This window comes from Brachyhypopomus gauderio, chromosome 18 (assembly GCF_052324685.1).
Source record: "Brachyhypopomus gauderio isolate BG-103 chromosome 18, BGAUD_0.2, whole genome shotgun sequence".
Taxonomy (NCBI): Eukaryota; Metazoa; Chordata; class Actinopteri; order Gymnotiformes; family Hypopomidae; genus Brachyhypopomus; species Brachyhypopomus gauderio.
The window spans coordinates 10,500,320-10,510,714 of NC_135228.1; positions in this window are offsets into that span (position 1 = coordinate 10,500,320).

Below are 10,395 nucleotides of genomic sequence, written 5' to 3' on the forward strand. Positions count from 1 at the left end.
AGAGCCTACATCTGCCCCTCGGTCCCCATCAGCACGAAGCCCGTACGGAAATACGGGTGGCTTCTCTCCTGTCTGTGTGATACGCGGCGGCTGGTCTGGAATGAGGGTGTCAAACAAGACTGGTAGCACAACCTGCCCTCCCCAGCCCCTGCGGAAGACAGCGAGAACTCCGCTCGCGCCAGTCCAGCTCATGCCAGTCCCGCTCATGCCAGTCCCGCTCGCGCCAGCCCCGCTCGCGCCAGTCCCGCTCGCGCCAGCCCCGCTCCATATGCCGCCCTCTGCTCCATCACGAGTCACTTTGCCAGCGCGCAGCCCCGTCCTCTGGCGAGAGCGGATTTTGATGCACGGTGGGGCAAAGCAGGGTTTCCTGTTCGCGGCAGGCGTGCGGGGGCGGCGACCCGCGGAACGATGCGTGGTATAGATAGCGCCGTACGGGCAGAACAAAGCAGACACGCCGCGCTGAGTCCCAGCTGCTTTGCATTGTGTTGTGTGCCTGGGAGCCCTCGGGGAATGTGCCGGCCCCGTGATCCCAGGAGGAAAGGCCGGCTGGTGGGGCTCACGCTCTCATGCAAAGTGGTGCATCGATTGCGTGGAACATGCGCATAGTTGCATGAGTTTCATCTGCAGCCTCTTTTGTGTCCTGCGTCCCTTTCCCGAGAAGCGATGCAAAATGTTGTCTTCTGATTCTTGTGAGGTTCAATTCAAACCTGCTCACTAGCAGCATAATCGATTTATAGACAGAGTAGGGATAGTGTGTTCAACCGTGCTCTCTTTTTCACACAATCTATGCAGGCTATCCAGGTTTGGGGTCTTTATGGGGTTATTAGATCTCCAAAAAGAGCGGAACACGCACAGAGCAGTTATATCAATAACAGGTCAAAAACCCTAATTAAAAATACATCTTCTCCTTGCATGCCATATGACTAATTTGCTAAATTGCCATTTGCCTTGGTGGCGAGGGGCTGAGCTGGAGCCCTTAGCCACTGGGGAGAGCATTAGGGATCATTACAAACCAGGATATTGAAATTAATCACATGGGACCCACACTCCCATAAGCAACATCACCTCCTGGGGATGATGCGGTGGAATGCAGCATCATGGGTTTTTGTATGCAGACACGGGTCAGTGTTCATGCTGGTGATGTCGGCACTCCATTGCATCTTGTTATGTGTTTGTGTCACAGCACAGCAGCCTGTATTTATTTTGCATTTGATGATACATGGTACGCATATGCATAGGTGTGCGTGCTACTTCTGAGTGGAGTATCTTACACGGAAATAGTTGTGGACCCATTTCATGCAAAAAAAAAAAAAGATAACTCATAGAACAGTAAAGGTAAATGCATACCTTTAGTTCCAGACTTACACAGGCTCTATATAGAAATGTTTGGTTATTCAGTTATGTAAAGATAAATGGTGATGAGTCATGTGCCCGAGAGTTGTCTACTCCAGCCATGGATTTGTGAGCCATTTTTGGCTAAACATGATATTTTGGTTTGGATATATTTAAGATTTTTGCAGGCCAGAACAGCTTCAAGTTGAATTTAGAACTAGCCGCTGCATGGCACCCCTATATTCAGTCTTTATTTGTGGCTGTTCTAACTTTTTGATACAAAAAACTGGGAGTAGGTGCCAGTAATTTTCCAATGTGAGTACATTATTGAGATCCTAATGAAGGGATTGTCCTAATCAAGGGATCGTCCGAATGCTTGTTTTAACGTTTTCTTAGAACTACAGAAAGCTGTCATCAGGTACCAAGCCAAAGAGAAATGGACACGTGGTTGTTCTATATGTGACAATCATCTGCATTCTACTTTCTCTGGTACATTAGAGTTTCAGACAGCAGTCTCTCATTTCTGTTTCCAATGCTTTCTGCTGCAAGATGTCAGAAGATTTCTGTGGTGTACAAGGTCTTTCCCAGCAACCTCATTTCCACTGTGCAAACTTACGGGATAAAATCCGAATTGTATTGGGTGTATTGGGTTGTCAGTGTCCATAGTGAGTTATGGTTCAAAGGTAGGCAGGTTTATGGTTATATAGGGTTAGAAAGGGGAATAGGCTGTAAATTGAAATGATCTGAGAGAAGTAATGGAGAGCTGTAGTGAGTTGTAGTAGAGTTGCACTGCTTTAAATTGAGGTAATGAACTGTCTGATTGAAAATCAGTTATGAGTCTTGAGTACACACCCCACAAGGTCTATCATCCATTTTATACAACCTTCACAGTTTCAGCTACCTTGGTCAAGCCAAAGCAATCAGGTGTGCTTCAGTCACAGTTTTGCGGAAATTCACATAGCAAGTGAAGAGCTTCTGAAATGGCTGCCGAAACTGCCAACAGTATTTGTTAGTTGCGCTAATAACTTAAGGCATGATTTACCCCCATGAAACGGGAGTATTTTTATGAGAAAACATATGGATTCTAAATAAAACATTCCTCTCTTCAGAGAGAAGCTTAACTTTTATGCCCAAGACAAAATAAATAAATATTTCCCATAGTTTGAGAACCAGTACCGTTCCTATTTCCTGAGAAAGAGGCATGTTACTACATCTCAGTACACTCCCTCTACTGGCCTCTGCTCCTCACAGAAGGTGCCTGAAATTGAGGAATTTTTTCTTTATGTTTAGATTCAGTGCCCCCACAGAGGTGTGATTTCCGAACCTGTGCCATTCCTTTCCCCAAAACATCTTCTTGCCCTGTCACTAATTCTGAAGTATTAACAATCCAAACACCTGACCCACGACGCATGCTTCCTCTCTGCCTTATCTCTCTCTCCTTTCATGTATGACCGAGCCTCTGTTTTCCAATACCACCCCTCATCCCCACCGGCTTCCATCCGAACCCCCAACCCCGGCATATGTCACACATCACCATGGCAGCTCTCCACCTTAACCTCCTTACACCTCTACCATTCTCAAACCTAAAAACAAGAGAGACAACTGGGGCGAGGGAGGGGTTATGGATTGGATCGGGAGGGGTGGTAGGATGTAATGGTGGTGGGGGGTGTTGGGGAATAGAAAGTGGCATCAAAAAATAAACAAAAAAACAGTGGGGCCACTTTCCATTACGCTCTTGTGAAGGCAACCAGCAAAAAAAATGTTCCCAGGAGATGTCAGAGTACATTGGCCAGCTTGTTGTAAACAGGGAGGGGCCTGAGTTTTCCCGCCTGCTCTTCCTTCCATGTATTCCGAGCCAGGTTTCCATGAGACCATGGGGGAGTCTCATCCTGGCTTTCAAAATAAAACCACTTCCTCCTCTCAAAGCCTCTTTAAGTCTAAAAGCTTGTTTGAGCTTAGGTGTGTAAATTTCTCAGCGGTCAAACAGAAGTGGGTAGTAACATGTAACATTTAGTGAGTTTCATCTACTCTGGTAAATTTAATTTACTAGAGTAGATGAAAGAATTGAAAGAGTAATGTATATATGTATTAAAAATATGATAAAAAACAAGAATTCCACAAACTTAAAACTTTAATCCAAAGTTAATTTCTTATGTTCACAAACTAGTTAACCTGGTAACTAGGTAACCTGAATCTTTATTTAGCTGAATGATAAACACCTGACTCTGATTTGAGAAGACTGCAGCCTCTTTTTTGAGGTTGCGTATTCTCCGTACCCTTTCCTGACGAACAAAAGCAGGCTGGGTTCCAGCTTGCTCAGATTCTGCCTGCGAAAAGATCTCTTGATCTTTGATCTTGATCTTTGATCATCAGCCAGTCTCTTCCTCGGATCCTGACCATTCCTTGCCGCCAGGGGAGATGTTACGGTGCAGGAGGCCCTGCCCAGCACTTCTGATTTGCTGAGGGGGTTTTGATCTAAACCCAGACATGAGGGGAAACCACTGGGCTAATCTGGAATAGAACTGCCTCTATCCATCTCTTTGATTCTAGCTAATGCATTCAACAGCAGTACTATCACACAAAGGTAATACAGCGATAGCAGAACCGCCTTGTCGGTAACCAGCTATTTGCATGGTTACATTGCCAGGGCATCCCCGAGGACGAGATTACCATTTCATGCTAACAAATCAATAAAAGTGCATGTGCCTGGTATAGCGTTTTTGCTAACGATGCGCGCTGTTGTAAGACAGCGCAACACAAAAAGACAAATCGCTGTCTTATATGTGGTATACCCCTCCCCGTAATCCACACTGACTCTACATCAGCTTCAAAGTGTGTGTTGAAAACTGCAGCGCCAGAAGCTCCTGTTGTCTCAGCCTTTCTGAGCACGCTGCGACTCAACGCGACTTCACATGCTTAAAACCAAGCAACACAAAAATGCTAATTCAGCAAAACAAACTGTGGCCATTAGCATGGTCTGAATTATTCTTTTCTACCTAAGAAAATGCCCCCTCTGTGAGCATACTGTCATACTAAACAGGAATCTTCGAACGAATTATAGTGACTTTACAAGGAGAACCACGACTAGGAAAGGATTTTTTTTTATGTGCAAAGTATATATCAAGGCAGCGAAACACTTCACAGGTATCGGTCCTGCTGTGGTATGATCCGAGAGCCATGCAACACCGAAATAAAAAAAAAACCAGCCAAAACCTAGTAAAAAAAAATTATAAAATACAATCTAAATAATGAACCCCAAATGAGCTCCCACCCACTCGCTCCAAGTGGAAACTTTGAAATGATCTACTGGCAACGCAGTCGAGGAGTGGAGCGGAGGACGAGCATGGGCAGGCGTGTCCCTCCCCGACTCACGGGAGTCCTGCACTCTTCGACTAAGACAAACCGTGATACACCCAGCCCCAAATGTCCGGATTATTCTCCGCCTCTTTTCTCCTTTTGCATACTCGGACATGTTGCATCTATTTGCTCGGTGCTCCGTGGCCTCCGCGTGCTGCTCCGAGCCCTGTACGTCCCCTCACGTTTTTCCCCCATTTCTTTCCCTCCGCAGCCAGATGGCTCTATCATCTGTGTACATATTTAAATGACAAATGTAAGGCAGGTGGCATCTCTGGAGGTGCCCGTTTCCCCCGATGCCTCTGTTTTCCTAAACAGCGGGAAAATTACTGGGAGCCAAGCCCTGAGAGACCCACCAGACACCGGTAGGAACACTGATTGGGAGGGATCGACAGATAAAGAAGGGGAGACGCTGGAGGAAGAGCGGAAGTAGCGGTGAGGTCACGTGTCAGCCCATACCGCGGGGCAGCGCAGGCTAACATCTGCTCTCTAAGCGGCCCCAAAGAGGTTCCGATTTTTTCTCTCTTGCAGGCAATGATGACGCCAAAGTCACGTGCAGTTGTCAGACCGTGACCATTATTTTTGTCTTGGGAGGAAATCTAAGGCCCTACACTAACACTACCAGTTGTGGGTGGTTAGCTTAGCATCCAAATGCACGTGGTATGGCTGCAGGCCACTTAGCCTAAAGGAGGATTGCCAAGGATTTATTATCCCAATTAGTTTAGGGAGTTGATGAGATATCATGGCATCGGGGAGCACAATATGAATATGCCTGACTCCACACTAAACAAATACACACCTCTGCCCTTTGTGCATGGATGCTGTCAAAAGTGCCATAGAGCGCCCTCTTCTGGCATTCACACAGCACTACAAAGCCTCATATGGATTTAAAATAACAGAATCGCTCCAATGCCATTCTGAACAACGGTGTTCTTCAGGACCTGATCCATGACCAAGATCATACATAACCTTAGTCGTTCTTGATATTTAGGAATCCAGCTGATGCTGGAATGCTTCACAATCCATATCGGCACAATACACTGGTGACATCATAAAGAGCATCTAATAATCTGTATTATTAGCATGCTGGACTAGACCAATTCCATGAGGATTAGGGTTAGGCCATGCTGGAGTGTCATTGAAACCGCCAGCCCAGCGAAGGGTAGTGTGGATGAAGCACAGCGGCAAAAGAAAATCCCACTCTTCCTTCGGATTCAAAATTCTAATCATCAACTCATTGCTTAGCAACAGAGGGGCTCCATGGCAACAGGGCAGCATTGTCACTTTAACATTGCAAAGGGAGACACAGTTCTTTTCATATGTTGTGTTCAAATCGGACTCCCTCTTTTGCAATCTTTCTTCAATGGCCAAATGCTGCCGCTACGTCGGATAGTTTCGTTCATTTTTTTTTTGTTTTGCTCACCCTGTGTTTTAAGGCCGTTGTGAGGCCACTGCACTGCAACTTCCTTTTGCTGTTAACCAATCAGAGACCCTACGCTGGGGGACGTGCTGGCCACAAGCCCGTGCCATGAGCCCAATGTCTTTAAAAACGCGCCCGGTCCACGACACGGGGCTCGGCTGACAGCAGACCTTGCATACGTTCCTTCACCTGACATTCGTAGTTATAACACACTGTTGCCATTTGGCGTGGTGCCATAAATGTGCTGAAAGCCATGAGTCAGAGCTAACGGCTTATTCATTACGCTTTAATGGTCAATGGGAACACCCACACTAACAGAGGCACTGTGTATCCTCATGAAGCAGGCTGATAATCAACACATCACCATTCAAAACTCATCTTATTGTTACTATTGTACTGTTGTTTACATTGCCATTCCTAAACTTTAGTTTGGATGAAAAACCTTACTACAACTTCAATGCATTAAAGCAACATAAATCGCCATTAAGCCAGGTGTCAAAAGAACTTTTGAATCTATAATTGCTTCTATATAGTTTTCTTGCTGGTAATAACTTGCATGATGTGCAAGCTGTGTTTGCTTTCTGAATTTTCTTTAGTCCTAGCCAGCTGTTCTGAAATGATCAAAATAGAAGCACGATTGTGCAGACATAAATATTCGCCTGGCAAACATCTGTGCGAGCGGCACCAGCTCCGATCTGCCTAGAAGCACGACTGCCTTGTTTTTCCTGAATGACACGTGTGTCTGCTTTTCATGACCAAACGCCGCTGACCATACACCAGTTGTTTCACCACTTCTCCGTATGGTTGACGTTTACCAAGTGAGGTCTATCTCGCAGGGCTCTGCAGCATATTCTAAATTGAAATTCTCCATAACTTTTGTTATGTAGTCATTATCATACTTTTGGCAATCAATAGAGAGAATGGGTAAGAGTATTCCCCCAGTACTGCAGCCTAATAATGCATTAGCTTTAGGACACTAAAGGATATAGTAATTAGCATTTTTGCAACAAATGAAGGGGCCTTCTCAGACTTCTGATATTTTGAGAATGAAGGCAGACCATTGTTCTAGTGACACTGGTCACAGGATGCAGCTGAAGGATGGAGCATGTGTGTGTGTGTGTGTGTGTGGAGAGAGAGAGAGAGAGAGAGAGAGAGAGAGAGACACAATGCACCTCTTCCAGTGATCTGAAACTACTTTATCCATTTCCCATTTGTCCAGGTCGGCATTTGGAGTCATAATTTGGCACCGAGGGAAGCCGCTCCTCGGAGCAGGTAGAGTCCAGCTCAAAGTCGAAGCTTTTCTCTCCCCGAAGAGCTCCTTGTCCTGGGGGCTCAGGGCCCTCGTGCCCTCCCGAGGTGCGCTAATGAGATGGGCTTTTAAACATGCCTCCTGGCAGTGGTGGCAGGCTGCATCAATCTCGGGGGGTGCCATAAACAAAGTTTCTGCCCGTGTTTGTTTATCTGAGACGGTGGCACGTCCCCGTCCCGCCCTTGGCTGGTCCCTCTTGGCTCCCAAGGACACGCCAGGCCATCAATCACCCCCTAGGCACGCCAAGGTGCTGCACCACGGGGAGAAGGGGCGTCTGATGAGCAGTGGAAGGGAAGGGCGGTCCCAATCCAGAGGGGGGCACCTCACCCACATGCCCGTGGGGCCTGCTTTTTGGGATCATCCAGCATCAGATCCCCCCCGGACCACTTTCTCCAGCTGTGCTCTGACTCCACGAAGGTGCTGAAAGGTGCACTTTCTGTATGAAAGATGCTGCCTGCTTTCTCCTAGTTTGGAGCATGCTAACTGGTCCTGCATGTGTTGCCCTCCCATGCACACACATACACACACACACACACACACACACACACACACACACACAGAAGGGCGCTTTCTCCCCGTGTGGGGATGCGGATCCATCCTGCGTCACTTGCCCCGTTCATCCCACGTGCGCTTGACGCCCTGTAGGGGGCGTCGCACACTGGCTGCCCGTCGGCGGGAGTCAACTTCATTTATAAGGCCCGCAGGTGGCCCGGACATGTTTATTATTAATGGTTAGCGTTTGCGTGGTCCGGGGGGGGATCAGCAGCTGGGAGATCCTGCAGGAGGATTGGAGGAGGGTGTGTGTGTGTGTGTGTGTGTGTGTGTGTGTGTGTGTGTGTATGTGTGTGTGTGTGTGTGTGTGTGTGTGTGTGTGTGTGTGTGTGTGTGTGTGTGTGTGTGTGTGTGTGTGTGTGTGTGTTGGGGGGGGGCGTTCCCTGAATGTGTACTGCAGGAGTCACTGGCCAGTCGACAAGACACACAGTCTTTTCACAATGCACAAAGCAGATGGCGTCCGTGTTTGCCCCCATCTTATTTGGTGTGAGTTTTTGCCTCTGATGCGGCATCAAACGACATTCTCCGTCTCTTCCATTGCCTATATCGCTCTATTCTATTACTGGTGATGTTACTTAAACAACGGCTAATACACGCAGGCGTCCCAGATGCCTTTGCTTTGCCTTGTTTCACAGTTTCCCTGTATTAATGCTCCCTGTTGTAATAAAGAGGTTGACAGTTAGCTAATGAGTTGAATTAGGTGTGGTAGATTAAAAAATAACACAAAAGTAGGCAGGCAGTCTCCCGGGCTGGTGGTTCAGAGCTAGGACTCACTGCTGCGTTTAAGCACAAAGGTTTCGGAAGACATCGCACTCTGCAGAAAACACTTGCTAATAGTCTGCCTCCCTACAAGCACGCTTTTCACAGGGGCCGCGATAAGCTGGTACTAAGACTCAAAGCAAGGCACACAGGCGGATAATCACATAGCTGCTATCCACCTGACAGAAACCCCCCCCCCCCCCCCCCCAGGACCCACCCAGCCAAAGCGCTCCGGGCCGCCGGCTGCCTCCACCCTGACCCGGCAGGGCCTGAGTCGTGGGGGCCGGGGGTGTAAGATGGCGCCGTAGCCACCCGAGCCTGTGGCGAAGGTGTTCGGCGAAGGCGCTGGTGTCCATGACAACCTAAACCTCAGGTGGGAGTGAACTGACTGCAGCAACATGATGTAATGGGGAACACATCACAGAGGCCGACTCCATCTCTCTCTCTCTCTCTCTCTCTCTCTCCCTCCTCTCTGTTCCCCCACACTCTTTCCATTCCTTTCTTCCTCTCTGTTTCTTGTTCGCCCTCTTTCCCTTGCGTCTGCGTCCCTCTATCGTCCCCTCCTGCTCCCTCCTCTCCTCCCTCCCTCTGTCCTGTCTCCGCTGCTCCAGACTCCCGTAAGCTCGCTCTCTGCACAGCAATCGCAGAGAGACTCTGCTAACTGATCCCAGCCCGCGCGCAGCATACGCGCGAGTCCCAGAGCTCTTCGCCGGATGGAGGATTGGCGGAGACAATTCTACAAAACACATGCCTGTACGCCTGGACGCCGGCCACATACACAGAGGCTCACAGACTCCCGAGGGATCTACAAAAAAGTTGCTGCAAAGTGGCCAAGAAGAAAAAAAAAGTTGAAATAAAGTGATTTGCAGTTGATATAGGACTCACACGGGGCAAGCAACAAATGCAAGCGGCTCGCTCGCCAGCCCCGCCAGAAATCCCCCGAGGGGGCTCGTTTTTGCGGCTGGAGAGGTGCGTGTTTTCCGCTAACGGTACTCCATCCCTGGCGTATGCAGCCGGTCCCTACGGCAAGCCGGAGGGGCGAGGACGGCCTGTGTTCACAGCCCCGTGGACATGTGGCTGCATGTTTAACGACTGCGAGGTGAAGCCGGTTCCTCGCCGTGATGACAGCTTGATTTAAAGTGCGGTCCCCGGGGTGTGGTGTCAACGAAGGAAAGGCCTGTGGGGGGGGGGGGGGGGGGGGGGGAGTTGGGGGGGATGAGGTTTTATGCTGCCGTAGTGGCCTCTCTCGCTCTCATTGTTTGGAGCTTGTCATGTGACATCTTTATAGACCCACCCCCCCACCGCCAGCAAACCCCCCCGCTGGGGTTGGGGAGCTCCGTTTCTCGTCGGTGACTCATCGCTCCCACTCGTTGGCCAAAATTGACGACACTTCCACGGTTCACGCTTTAACCCCCCCCCCCCCCCCCCCCCCCCCACACACACACACACAAACACACCTCTCTCCCCCAACCACCAACCTTCCATTTTGTTGAGCCGCCACAGCACCACTGCTGCTAGGAGCCATACGGCGTTAATAACGGCATAACCAGAGAGAGATCGTTTCATCGGGAAAAAGGTCTCCCGTCGTCCTGCTACCGGGCAGCACGCAGTCGCACACGTCCCGTCAAATCAGCACTCGTTCCAGCACCACTGACCACGCCAGTATCAT